Genomic DNA, 14,708 nt, shown 5'->3' with positions numbered 1-14,708 from the left:
AAGAAGCATTTCAAGGTCCTGGAGTGGCCTAGCCTGTCTCCAGATCTCAACCCTATAGAAAACCTTTGGAGGGAGTTGAAAGTCCGTGTTGCCAAGCGAAAGGCCAAAAACATCACTGCTCTAGAGGAGATCTGCATAGAGGAATGGGCCAACATACCAACAACAGTGTGTGGCAACCTTGTGAAGACTTACAGAAAACGTTTGACCTCTGTCATTGCCAACAAAGGATATATCACAAAGTATTGAGATGAAATTTTGTTTCTGACCAAATACTTATTTTCCACCATAATATGCAAATAAAATGAAAAAAAAACAGACAATGTGATTTTCTGGATTTTTTTTTCTCAGTTTGTCTCCCATAGTTGAGGTCTACCTATGATGTAAATTACAGACGCCTCTCATTTTTTTAAGTGGTGGAACTTGCACTATTGCTGACTGACTAAATACTTTTTTTCCCCACTGTATCTGGTTTGGCTTTCCATTGTAAAGCATTGGAGATCATTTTAGCTGAACAGCCGATCATTGTCTGCACTCAAATGACCCATATTTCTCAGGATTTCAAGGAGAAATGCATGTACAACATGTTCTGGCTTCAGCCTTAGATAAGGGCCACCTGATTCACATCTGTTTCTTCCCAGATTGATTGACCTCAGTAATTGATCTCCACACTGATATTATTGTGATCACACCCCTGTCTATTAATTATTCTAATACACAGACTAAGAAACCTACAAATCATGAATGCGGAGTCTGGTGGTTTTCTTAGAATCTACTGCACCAACTGGTAAATTGTTTGACGTGTGGTATTATAATTTAAACCAAGAACAGAGAATAATCTGGTTAGTCATATTGGACTGCTATTATTTTGAACACTACTGTATTTGAACAGACATCAAATATTCACTAAAAAGTGTAAACCCTATAAAAAATAAATCCTAATTCCACTGACACAAATTCATATATATAGTGGGATCCACCATAGTATGGATTTACTTAAGGTTTTCACCCCCCCACCCAAAAAAAAGAGTTCTAATGATAAATACTAGTGTGAATGTGGCCTTAGGTGTTTCACAATTCTGCAATCCATGTGCTGAGTACAGACCTTAATGCCTAGATCGGCCATGAATCTCTTGACTTGAACTTAACAGTCATTTATGCCTATGAGGCAGTAAGCTTCAGTCATGAAACCCATCTATGAGGTCGGGAAAACCTGTCATTAGAGTCACAGTACATTATCTAGTATGGCGTGTTATATTAACACCGTTCTGCCTGCTGGATGACACTGACTTTGAAATTTCACCATGATTTTCCCATGCTCTACAGCAACATAAAGCATGAATGTATTAGAACTTAGTTTGTAACTCTGGGACTTCTGTTTTCCTTCATTGACTAGCAAAGTTTCCAAGATTAGAACAAACGGTCTACATATTTTCCTTCCACAGTGCATCTCTCATCTCTGGGTTGTGTCTGTTATTGCCCCACTTAATGGAATGACCATAAGTTGCAATATCTGACACAGATCATACTTGAGTGGCGCTGTTTTTGGGTCCTTAAATTATTTGCAAATTGAAAAATTGCTCTCTTTTTATATTAAAAATATAATTATATTATAATTATATTATTATATAATTATACATTATTATATTTTAATTATATTCTATATAATTATCTATTATATATTAATTATAAATATAATTATATCATAATTATAAGTTGATATTTTTGTAAAAAAATATTACAGTTCAGTAGAAAGAATTTGCAGAACTCTGGTCCAGCAGCCACCACGTAGTCCGTGACCACTGGGTCAAAGCCCTGTGATCCTCTTTATATTTACCGGCATCCTTGGAGACTATGATGTTGCGCTGTGCCAACCAATCAGAAGAGTGCCAAGGTTCTGGTCTGGTGGCCATGGACTACTGACATGGCCGCTGGACCATGGTTCTGTAAATCTATTTGTTCTACTCTAACGAATACCTACATTTTGTAATGGTTACCATGACTAAAGAGACCTAGGATGGGCCCATATGATATTTTTGAGAAAGATTATATAAATCATGAATAGCATAGATAATATTTTCTGAATGTTAGAAAAATTTACAGAATCTTTATCGACTTCTTTATTTTTTAGATCTTTAAGTTCTATAGTCATGATAATCTCTCTAAAAATAAGGCAGTAGAAAAAATTATATAATAGAAATTCCAAAAAAAAGGTCTAATATATATTGCTTTGCCAAATGTGGTGCTGGATTCCACAGATATATTAAAATATTAGAGCAGTATCTCAGAGTATGCCGTGAATTTATAATATATAACGTAATAGAAATATCTAACAGTAGTATTAATATTTAAAATCTGTTTAAAAAAAATTGAATTTAGAATAAATGTGAATTTTTAAAAAATTTTTTATAAAAAGGACTAAATGCTAGAGTTGGACGGATCAATTTGCAAGACTTTTAGTCATCAGACGGGTCAGTTGTCTCTGAACACTGGACGGGAGGCTTGCAAATCTTTTACTTTGCTGAATCATCGTAGGGGCTTTTGATTAGTCGAGTTTGCACAACAGCATGTGTTCATCACGTTGCGATGATGGTGAATTTTCAGCAATCAAAATCTAAACCTATATTGGGGATCCCAATAGATAGGAGATTTGGGAGCCTTCCATACATCGATCAGAGGCTACTTACCTGGCTAATGGACTTGAGTCCCTTAAATCAATCTTCCCAGCTTTACAAACCGGTGACAAATTACTTGATACAAGCTTTTTTCATGAAGAACTGTTTGGGAGCCAAAAGCACACACACAGAGCAGTAGTATTGCCTGGCAAGGATAGTCAAAGTTGGCAGTATACATTCATCTGACGGTGTTGGGTAGGTTCAACACGTGTAGATGCATGTAACTACTGCTGTGGCTGGAGAACAACTTGTTCCAGATGAATAATAGTAGAGGAGGACGATATCACGTGTAATGGTTTGTGCTGCGGAAAAATAGGATCCTTTTGTGTTTCGTAATGGTTCTTTATTGTTTCAATGCATTTCAGTGACGGACTGGCGCCTTTGTCAATAAATAGTTGATTTTTTTACCTTGAGAAAAGCGGTGGACTGGCATCGAAATGCGTTGAAACAATGAAGAAACATTTCGGAACACAAAAGGCTTCTTGCAGCGCACCCCATTTAATATGATATAGCCCTACTCTACTAAGCATTTTTTTCATGTAACTTTTAGATATTTTTACATTATTAATTCAGATTAAATAATTTATGAAAATAATTAGCAGTATCCATGATGTCTTATGCTTATAGTCAATTTTGTAATTATCAAGTAGTACTGTAACAGATATAAATAAATTTGAGTATTTTCATTAGCATTTTTCTATAAAAATCAGTGCATGGTATTTCCATTTGGATAGCATCCAATGGTCAAAAAGGAGGGGCAACAAAAAGGGGTGCAGTACTTCTTGCCAGGCCTTGGTGCCTAAATATCACCAAAGTTATTTCTGCCATATGAAAAGATCAGTAATACACAGTAAATGACACATGTTAGGTTGGTCATGTGAGGGTATGTGCCCATGATTCGAAACAAGTAACGCCTTGGATGTAGCACATGTTCGCTATGTCCAAAACACTGCCATTTATTGAATGCAGTGCGGATTCACCGTGTCCAATACATTCTATTGGGGAAATTTCTTTTGTGTAGACTAGCATGTCCGTAATTAACATGCTGCTGGTCTGGAAAGACGCGCCACATGTCCATCTCCAAGGGTGAGCCGCGGGTGTCTCTGGACACATAGTGGACATGGGATTTCTTATAATCCCACCCACTATGCTGTAATACCTGGATGCTGCAGGTTGGACGCTTCACAAGTACGCAGCATCTGACCCGCAGCATTTACTGATGGGCCCATACCCTCACAGATCTTGATTTGAGCCCAATATCTTCAGGTTACACCTATGTTCTAGACCAGTGGTTCCCAAACTCCAGTCTTCGTGGACCCCAAAAGGTCATGTTTTCAGGATTTCTTTAGTATTTCACAGGTGATGGAAGCATCATCAAGGCATCAGGAATTCTCTCACATGTGCAACACTATGGAAATCCTGAAAACATGACCTGTTTGGGTCCGCAAGGACTGGAGTTTGGGAACCACTGGTCTAGACTATGATGTCCAACTTTATTATAAAAAATGGAGGTCAAAATGGCTAAAAAAAGAAAAAAAATTAAAAAAAATATTGCTAACACTATAAAATACTGCCATAAATACGAAGCAGAATGTACATAGATCCATTTATATTTTTTGTCTAATTATCTATGTATTTCAGTCAATCTTTAATATCAAGTTTGTAAGGATGAAGTGGAAAGCAAAATAGTTGAAACCTCTCAGTACTTTTTTTAGGACTTTTTTTTAACAAAGAGTAGCTCGATTAATCAAAGTTTTATGTGTCAAGTTTGGTATTTTTTTGTTTAAATTCAAATTATAAGGCATAATAATATCATAATAATAAAGGTTACTTTTTTGGTTTTCAGATTGTTCCATTTCCTACATGCCGTAACGAATCAAAAACTTTCTTTGGTCAGAAGCATGGACCCAAATCTGGCTCACAATATGCAGTTATCGTTGAATCAAACAAAACAGGGCTTACAACGTTTTATTTTTTTAGCCTATCCATGGAGTTAAATTGTGTATATTAAATCCTTCCTTTTAAAAAGGATTAAAAAAAGGGAAAAAAATGAAAAAAAAATTGAAAAAAATGTTTAATTCTTCTGTTGTACATTGTGCATGCAAACTACCTATTTCTAAAAACTTGCCATTTTGAGGCCTTTTTGAAACAATGACTTATGTGATAGTTGTGCAAATTTGCTTGATGAAAAAAAATGTTCTGAATATACAAAAAAAAGTTTTTGTTTATTTATATATCTTTTTCTAGTCGTTTTGGCTATTTTATGTTTATTTCATGACTTATTCTATCATTTCTAAGCCACGTAGTTGACTTGTTATTTATCCAAGGTGCATAAACAACTACATGGAGCAAAAAAAATGAACCAGACTTGGCCAACAACAACAACAAAAAATATCAATGACAATCAAATTCATCATTGTTTATGAAAAAAGAACAACCATCGAAAAACAATTTAAGAATGTTTGTGCTAATGGTATTTTCAATAGCAAAAGGATGTCCTTGTATTATTCTCATTGAAAGTTTCTTTATTTTTTATTTTTTTTTTTACTTTTGTTCATTCTTTTTGTTTCTTTTTAATTTTTAAATAAAAAATGTTGCTATTGGTCGATTTTCTACTAATATTTCAAAATACATTTTGTGCCATTAAAGTGGTTTTTACAAGTTAATCATTTGTGTAGCCAAACTGAATGAGTCAATGTTTCTATTATTGAAACACACCCATACAAATGGGCATTTTTTTAAATAAAAAGTTAGGGGTTGAATTCTATTTTATATGGATTGTCTACAGGAAAATAGGATAATGACAATTGTCAAATGGATACATATATAGTTATGGCGTATATACATCCATGAATCAATCAATCACATGCGCGGGTCAAAGGGATTAGTTACTGTGATGTCATATTCCCGGAGCGCATCCCATATATACAATGATAACTCAAGGAGCAGAAGCACACCGCGCATGCGCACAGTGGGCGCCATTTTGATGATTTTTTTTAAATAGCGCCAACATATTCCATAGCACTTTAAATAATGAATGGGGACACATATAGATATTAAGAACATTACAGAGAAACACATAGTTCATCAGTTACAGGAGGAGTGAGGTTCCTGCTCACAATATAAGGGGGACAATAAGTAAAACGTGCAGTCCACCATCATTATAATAAATAGGGCATTTCAAATAATGCTGCATCAACCAGTCACCAAGTCACTATCTGTACATATACAGTTTTAAGCACTATTGGGTGCATGGATGTGAAAAACAATGTAAAGAAAAGGAGAATGTAAAGATTTGAAAATCTCTTATAGCAATATTTTATTCACAACAGATCACAGAACAAATCAAAAGTTGAAGATTTCTATTTTCCTTAAAAAAAAAAAAGAAAAGGTAACTGATCTAGAAATAGATGACAGAGACACATTTAAAAAAAACTTTGCACAGCGTTAATAAAAGGCTGAAAAAGTGAGTGGTATTAATGATAGAACATCTGCTGGTTCAATTTTCAGCAGTTGCATGAGTGTGTATAAAAAAAAAAACATGTTAGAGAGGCAGAGTCTCTCCAAAAGAAAGATGGTCAGAGATTCACCAATCTGTGAACCACTGCACCTAAAAAAAATGTGAAATAACTTCAGAAAATGTTTCTTAATGTAAAATTGTGAAGACTGAATATACCACCAACTGCTGCACAAAATGTCATGAAAATATTTAGAGATTCTGGAGAAATCCATGAGCACAATGGACAACATGAACAATCGATATTGGATGCTCATGATCTATGGGCTATCAGGCAGCACTGAACTAAAAGGAGGCATGTTTTGGAAGGGAAAATCATTGCATCGGATCAGTAATATTTCCAGAAATCATTGTCCGGGAACACAGTATGTGGGGCTACCCACAATTGCAAGTGGAAGCTCTATCATGCAAAGAAGAAGCCATACAATGTCAACACAATTCAGAAACTCTTCTCTGGGCCAAATTCCCTTTAAATGGACTGAGGCCAAATGAAAAACTGTTGTGTGTAAGGATGAATCAACATTTTAAATTCTATATGGAAAATATGGTCACCGTGTTCTGAGGACTCAAGGGACCATCCAGCTTGTTAACAGCTCACAGTTCCAAAGTCTGCATCTCTGGTGGATAGTGGTGAAATTCATGCTTATTTTTAAGAAAGCTTCCTCCCAAAACGATTTATAAAGAAGCTCTTTCCTTTACACATAACATGTATAGTGCTACCCACATACAGCACACCAATTAGTAAAAGTAATGTTCCCACCAGACTCCTGAGCTCCAGAAGTCTCCATAATGGCAGCAGCAAAGGAAAAATGAGATCCAAGCATGTTGTGCACTGACACAGCAACAATTGCAGCCCAGGCTCATTAGGCTCCTACCTTGAGGTGGCGGAGAGAAGAAGTGATAATTTTCAGGTTCTCATGCCACACTGTTTCCACATACATGGATTTGTGTTTTGTTTCTGCCATCTAGTGTAATATTGTATACTTTGTACGCACAGTCGAAACAATAAAACACACAATCTGTACTGTATGCACACAATCTACACTATATACACAGTAAACAATATATACACAAAATCTATTCAATACATATACAATCTTTACTATAAGCACAATTTATATTATACATACAATGTATACTATATACAATATAATAGCAATATACTATATATACATTCTTTACTATATACATAAAATCTACACTATTTACTGTATACAGACAATCTCTACTATATTCACACATTATTGATCCTAGATATTGTAGGATTCAGATCTCTTGTAACCACCTGGAGATGCACAAGCACAGGGTTTTTTTTATATCAAAACAGCATAAGGTTTATTGCCTATTATAACGCCAAACCGAAAACAGCCTTACTTCAGTACAAACACAAAGCATAAATAGTCCTTTCTTCAGGTAAAATTAACAAAGTAAATGTAGCATCCTCACTAATCTCGATATGTTAGGCAGTGTCAGCTAAAACAGTTTTAAAATGTGTTCACCAAGCAAGCACAGCTTTGTTCATCTCCTGCATGCCTCAACCCTGCTGAACTAATCCAACATCCTGTTTGTTAGGCCTGAAAGGCCCGGGCTGATTTATGGTAACGACCTCTCCCACCCAGGCTCTTTTGGTTACTCCTAAATCCTGGACCCAAAATCCAGTCAGATGAAAACTCTCTGTGTAATCTAAGGGTACCGTTACACTAAGCGACGCACCAGCGATCCTGACAACGATACCACCTGGTAAGGATCACTGGTGCATCGCTAAATGATCGCTAGTAAGCTGTCAGTCAGATTTACACAACGATGCAGCAACGATCTCGGCGGTTGTTGGGACCTTGTCACACAGCAGCGATTCTGATGACTCCCGCCTGCGTCCATGATTTCTGAGTCGCTAACGAGGTCGCTCGTCGGTGTCAAACACAGCGATGCATGCTGGCCAGCGGGACACCAGCGATCATAAAATGGCCCAGGACATTCGAGCACGATCAGGACATCGCAGCAGGGGCCTGGTCGCTGCTAAGTGTCACATGTAACGAGATTGCTGGTGAGGTCGCTGTTGCGTCACAAAATCAGTGATGCTTCAGCGATCTTGCTTAGTGAGAAGTGCCCCATAATATTACTGGTACAGACATTACATTACAGAGACCAACCACCTTGGTGACACACATCTGCCATCAAGGACCCTACCTCCTGCTTACTTACAGTTTATACAAACTAGACTCTATATACAATCTGTGCTAAATACACAATTTTCACTAAATGCAAACAATCTATACCATATTAACATACTTTACACACACTAACTACTATATACCTATCATTTATACTATATATGCAGACAATTGACACTGTGTACAGATCTAATATATAAAGCTCAAAGTGTGTATGTATGTATGTATGTGCGTATGTATGTATGTATGTATGTATGTCCGGGATAGGCATCCGCACCGTCGCAGCTACAGTCACAAAATTTGGCACAGCCACACGTCTGGACCCCAAGAGCGTCCTAAGCTATGTTGTGAGGTGAAATTTTAACCCTCCGCGTTCCAATTCACCAAACAATTTTGCCCCTATCTACAAACTGGGGAAAAAGTGTGCGCGCGTCAAGCCTCGCCCCTCAATAGGATGTCATAATGCCCCTATCTACATACTGGGGAAACTGTGTGCGTATCAAGCCCTGCCCCTCATTATGATGTCATAATGGTTGCCATGGCAACGCTGATGTCATCATAGGTTGCAAGCCCTGCCGCTCATTATAATGTCATAATGGTTGACTATGAGATGGAGGATGTGTGATGGGTATATGGGCACCGGACTATGGGATGGAGGATATGTATGACAGGTATATGGGCACGGGACTATGGGATTGAGGATGTGTGATGGGTATATGGGCACTGGACTATGGGATGGAGGATATGTATGACGGTATATGGGCACAGGACTATGGGATGGCAAATATGTATGATGGGTATATGGGCATGGGACTATGGGATGGAGGATGTGTGATGGGCATATGGGCACGGGACTATGGGATGGAGGATGTGTGATGGGTATATGGGCACTGGACTATGGGATGGAGGATATGTATGACAGGTATATGGGCACGGGACTATGGGATGGACGATATGTATGATGGGCATATGGGCACGGGACTATGGGATGGAGGATGTGTGATGGGTATATGGGCACTGGACTATGGGATGGAGGATATGTTTGACGTTTATATGGGCACGAGACTATGGGATGGCGGATATGTATGATGGGTATACGGGCACTTGACTATGGGATGGGAAATATGCATGATGGGTATATGGGCATGGGACTATGGGATGGAGGATGTGTGATGGGTATATGGGCATGGGACTATGGGATGGAGGATGTCTGATGGGTATATGGGCACTCGACTATGGGATGGAGGATATGTATGACAGGTATATGGGCACGGGACTATGGGATGGACGATATGTATGATGGGTATATGGGCACGGGACTATGGGATGGAGGATGTGTGATGGGTATATGGGCACTGGACTATGGGATGGAGGATATGTTTGACGTTTAAATGGGCACGGGACTATGGGATGGCGGATATGTATGATGGGTATATGGGCACTGGACTATGGGATGGAGGATATGTATGATGGGTATATGGGCACTGGACTATGGGATGGAGGATATGTTTGACGTTTAAATGGGCACGGGACTATGGGATGGAGAATATGTATGATGGGTATATGGGCACGGGACTATGGGATGGAGGATGTGTGATGGGTATATGGGCGCTTGACTATGGGATGGGAAATATGTATGATGGGTATATGGGCACGGGACTATGGGATGGAGGATGTGTGATGGGTATATGGGCGCTTGACTATAGGATGGGAAATATGTATGATGGGTATATGGGCATGGGACTATGGGATGGAGGATGTGTGATGGGTATATGGGCATGGGACTATGGGATGGAGGATGTGTGATGGGTATATGGGCACGGGACTATGAGATGGAGGATAATTATAATTTGTTATAACTAACCACAGTTAATTTCTATGCCCGGGCAGCGCCAGGCTCTTCAGCTAGTAATATATAAATATACAATTTACAATGTACTATAATGTTAACTAAAAACACAGTTTATATAATATTAAGACAATCTATACAATATATACAAAATTTACAGTGCATAGAGAAAATGTATATTATCTACACACTATCAATACTATCTATTGACAATCTATACTTATAGGCACATAATACAATCTATATAGAGAAAATCTATAGTAAATATACAAACAATACTATGAACACAGAATCTATACTATACACACAATTTACTCTACACACATGCTATACTATATGCTATGTACTCACAATGCACACATAATATACACAATATACAATCTATATTACAGTAACAAAATGTAAACTCTATATTCACAATCTATACTATAACCAATCTATACTATTTAAACACAATATACTCCATATACAGCAATTTATGCCATATATACACAATTTATGCTATATGCATGCATTCTATATTACATAAACCAAATATACACAATACAGTGTGCTCAAAAGTTTACATACCCCGGCAGAATTTTTACTTTCTTTACTTTTTTCTAAGAATATGAATGATAACATCAAACTTTTTCTCCACTCATGGTTAGTGGTTGGGTGAAACCATTTATTGTCAAACGACTGTGTATTTTCTCTTTTTAAATCATTATTTCAACCCAAAATATCCAAATGACCCTGATCAAAACTTTACATACCCTGGTGATTTTGGCCTGATAACATGCACAGACGTTGACACAAATGGGTTTGAATGGCTACTAAAGGTAACATCCTCACTTGTGACCTGTTTACTTGTAATCAGTGTGTGCATAAAACTGAGTGAGTTTCTGGGATCCAGACAGACTCTTGCATCTTTAATCCAGCCACTGACATTTCTGGATTGTGAGTCATGGGGAAAGCAAAAGAATTGTCAACAGATCTATAGTAAAAGGTAGTTGAACAGTATAAAACAGGAAAGGGATACAAAAAGATATCCAAGGAATTGATAATGCCCATCAGCAGAGTTCAAACTGTAATTAGCAAATGGAAAATCAGGGGCTCTGTAAAAGCAAAACCACGGTCAGGTAGACCAACAAAAATTTAATCCACAACTGCCAGGAAAATTGTTCAGGATGCAAAGAAAAACCTATAAATAACATCAGCTGAAATACTGGAGTCTCTGAAAACTAGTGGTGTGGCTGTTTCAAGGTGCACAATAAGGAGGCACTTGAAGAAAAATGGGCTACATAGTCAAGTTACCAGAAGAAAACCATTACTGCAAAAATGCCACAAAGTATCTCACCTACAATACACAAAACAGCACAAAGGCAAGCCTCAAAACTTCTGGAACAAGGTATTTTGGAGGGATGAGACCAAATTTGAAATTTTTGGCCACAACCATAAACAATATATTTGGAGAGAGGTCAACAAGGCCTATAATGAAAGGAATACCATTCCTACTGTAAAGCACGGAGGTGGATCACTGATGTTTTGGAGATGTGTGAGCTACAAAGACACAGCAAACTTGGTCAAGGTTGAAGGAAAGATGAATCAGCACATTATCAGCAAATACTTGAGGCAAATTTGCAATCATCAGCCCGGAAGCTGGGCATGGGACATTCTTGGGCGTTCAACAGGACAACGATCCAAAACACAAGGCCAATTCGACCTGCCTACAGCAAAACAAAGTGAAGTTTCTGGAATGGCTATCTCAGTCTTCTGACCTCAATATCATTGAGCCACTCTGGGGAGATCTCAAGCATGCAGTTCATGCTAGACAGCCGAGGAATTTACAGGAACTGGAGGCTTTTTGCCAAGAAGAGTGGGCAGCTTTACCATCTGAGAAAATAAAGAACCTCATCCACAACTACCACAAAAGACTTCAAGCTGTCATCGATGTTAGAGAGGGAAATACATGGTATTAAGAAATGGGGTATGTGAACTTTTGATCAGATTCATTTGGATGTGTTGGGTTGTCATAGTGATTTCAAAAGAGAAAACACTGTGCTTTGACAATGAATGGCTTCACCCAACCACTAACCATGAGTGGACAAAAAAGTTTTGGTGTTATCATTCATATTCTCTGAAAAAAGACCAAAAAAGCAAAAATTCTGCTGGGGAATGTAAACTTTTGAGCACAAATGTTTATTTTATATATAAAGAATCTATAGAACACACACACATTTGTTAGGAACGGCGGAACGCACTAAATAAAAATAATAATAAAGTGCGTTCGCCGCTCGGGGGCCACCATGCAGTAGGTGATATAACCGCTGCTAAGTGGTGGCAGGAGCAATATGGCAGAAATGCGCACAGAGTTAAACTTCACCCAGGTGTGCAGAGCAATCTCAGTTAATTCATAGAGATGCCAAATTAGTACAAACACAAAAGGCTGAACCTGATGAGGTCACAGTACTCAGTAAAAACGCACACACGGTGTCAGGTCACAGAGGTAGCCCAAGACGGCGGCACTACGTCCGTCTAGACCTACCGTGTGCGGAGCGTCGCAACTGCGGACGCAAAGGGGCTGCTACTGCAGCACGGCGTGGACACTGCCACTTAAACGACAAGGCTAAGGCGCAAGCACAATGTCGGACGCTAGCAGCTGTGGATGTTGCAGCAGAGGCGCGCTGGCGCTGATTCTAACTCAGTCCCTAACCACATACGTAATATCAGAGGGAAGGGGTTTTTTAAAGAGTCATTCACCAGAATCATACATCCGTCCTCATACACACAGCAGCAAGTATGTCTATACCAGTGCATGGCGGAACAGTCATGCGCACCTTTTATAGCAGCCGGGACCTTCCGCAAGCTTCCAGATCTCTGAGATGGATCAATGAGATCTGGAATGGGACCTGAGCACATGACTCCCGATCTCCAATGGGAGATCATCCCAGGAGCATGCTCAGTAGGAGGACAGAAGGACTAAGCCTCAGGAGAGATTTGCTGCAAGGCAATCTCCTCTGCAATCTCCTCTGCAGTAGATAAACAGCAGGAGACTGCAGAATGTGAGGGTCTGGATCCCTGCGGAGTAAATGCAGAAATCCAATGCCTAACACACGTTCTGTGCTATATACACACATATTGTACTGCATACAGACAATGTGTACTTTATACATACAATTTGCTGTATATACAATGTATACTATATATACATAATTTACATTATATACAGATAGTTTAAACTATTTACACTGACTTTAATATAAAAAGCTATATACAATCCAGGCTTTCTTCCTCTTTTCTGTTACTCCATTCTCTAGAGAGTGAAGGACCTTTGGCCATGTGACCATGATGTTACTAAAGGTCTCTCTGCCCTTCTAACCTTAGAAACAGCAATGACAATGCAGGACTACCACTATCAATGCAGTTTCTGTTTTTTAGGGCAGATTTCCCAGGGATTAACCAGCCCATCATTTGTGCAGATGTGTAGAGTCTCACAGGGGGCCCCTTTGAGGATAAGGGTCCTGGGTAGAGAAGGGCGAACCTGAACAGAAAAAGTTTGGGGTCTGTGCTGAACACCTAGTGTTCAGGCACAGACCCTGAACACGGGATTCTCCAGGAAATCTGTGTTACTGATCGAGTTTGGCACCTGCGTGCTGCAGCCCCAGCTGTCAACTTTATCATGGCAGGTTATCAAGAATAGAGAGATCCTCACACCTTTTTTAAAATTATTTAAATAACTTAAAAAAACGGCATGGGCTCCCCACATTTTTGACAACCAGTCAAACTAAAGCAGACATTTGGGGGATGGTGCTCTCAGGCTCATAATGGGCAACCCCACTCCTAAAAATAGCAGCCTGCAGCCAGCCCAGAAAAAGCACACCTATTATTATATTTTATTAAATATTACCCCAATTGCCACTACCTCAGTGCAAGAGGAAAGAGCTGGGTAAAATGCCAGAATTGGGCAATCTAATACATGTGCCTTTTGTGGGGGCAGAGGTGGGCTGCTATTTTTAGGCTGGGGGCAATATCCATGACTGCTTACCAGCCTAAGAATGCCAGCCTCTACATTAGATTCTGCTTTACCTTGGCTAGTTGTCAAAAATAGTGAGGAATTATTTAAATAATAAAAAAAAACTTCATGGAGACCACCTTATATTTTTAATAACCAGCCATGATAAAACTGACGGCTGAGGGTTGCAGTCCACAGATGTCAGTACTGCCATCTCTGTTTGTCAAAAATAGAATAGACCTCGTGTAATTTTTTAAAATGTATTTATTTGCAGCACAGGCACCCGCTGAATGAATACTCCCATTAGTGGTGCTTGCTCTCACTGTTTTCAGCGACAGCAGGCAAAGGCTGATGGGAGTAATACTCACATCAGATGACACCTTTGTGACAGGTGGTAGATGACAGCGTGGCAAGCATTGGATGTTTTGCCTCCCATGGTCACGCTGTGATGGTCTTCGGCAAGGAAGGGGGGCCTCAAACTATCCCTCGATCTAAGAACCTAACT

The sequence above is a fragment of the Dendrobates tinctorius genome, unplaced genomic scaffold, assembly GCF_039654945.1.
Source record: "Dendrobates tinctorius isolate UK_male_01 unplaced genomic scaffold, ASM3965494v1 ptg000143l, whole genome shotgun sequence".
In the NCBI taxonomy this organism is placed as follows: domain Eukaryota; kingdom Metazoa; phylum Chordata; class Amphibia; order Anura; family Dendrobatidae; genus Dendrobates; species Dendrobates tinctorius.
Note: the sequence above shows the minus strand (reverse complement) of the source record.